The following is a 1,111-nucleotide window of genomic DNA, read 5'->3' as shown; positions in this document are numbered from 1 at the left end:
ATCAATAAAAATCAAATGTAGACTCTTCTTATTATCTCTGAACTTTTCAATCAAACTTCTCAATAAATGTATAGCTTCCATAGTAGACCTGCCCGAAATAAATCCAAATTGATTATGAGAAATATTTGTAATATGTCTTAACTTATGTGCAATTACCCTCTCCCATAATTTTAAAGTATGACACATCAACTTAACTCCTCTATAATTTGCACACTCTTGTGAATCCCTTTTATTCTTAAAAATGGGGACTAAAATACTCTTCCTCCACCCCTCGGGCATCGTTTTAGTTTTTAAAATAATATTAAAGAGTTTAGTGAGCCAAGAAACTCGCAAATCTTCTAAACATTTTCATACTACAATTTGGATATCATCGGTTTCTACAGATTTTCCACCATTGGTTTTCTTTAAAGCCTTCTCAACTTCTTTTTTACTAATGCGACGGTAAAAATGAAACGTTTTATTATTATTAATGATATTAAGATCATTAAGGTCGATCGTATTTTCAGAAACTTTATTAAAAATTTTATCAAAATAATTCACCCACCTATGTTGAATATATTTTTCTAAGAAAAATACTTTTTGATTTTCATCTTTAATACACTATACTTGAGTTAAATCTTTATTTTTCTTTTTTCTTTGTTTGACTAGTTTATACATATATTTTTCACCCTCCTTAGTATCTAATCTATTATAGAGATTATTAAAAGTAGAATTTTTAGCCTCACATATTGTTCTTCTAGACTCTCTGTGGGCTATTTGATAATTTTCCCAGTTCTCTAAGCTTTTACATATAAACCAATTTTTATAACATAATTTCTTATATTTTATTTTTTCTTGCACAATAGTATTCCAAAATCAGCTATTTGTATTTAAAAAAAATTTTTCTTTGATTTTTCAAGTACATCTTTTGCTACTTGTTTAACAGTGTTTGTTATTTTATCCCTCATGACATTTGCTTCATCATGAACATCCTAAAATTTGAAATCTTGAATTTTTCTTATAAAAATAATTTTATTAGTGTCTTTTAGGTTCTCCCATCTAATTCTACGATGATGAGTCTTAGTATTTTTTATTTTACAACTCTTCATCTTAAAATCTAGAATTAATAAAC

This window comes from Phalaenopsis equestris, unplaced genomic scaffold (assembly GCF_001263595.1).
Source record: "Phalaenopsis equestris unplaced genomic scaffold, ASM126359v1 Scaffold211571, whole genome shotgun sequence".
NCBI classification, from domain to species: Eukaryota; Viridiplantae; Streptophyta; class Magnoliopsida; order Asparagales; family Orchidaceae; genus Phalaenopsis; species Phalaenopsis equestris.
The sequence above is the reverse complement of the archived record's forward strand: the minus strand, read 5'-3'. Positions refer to the sequence as shown.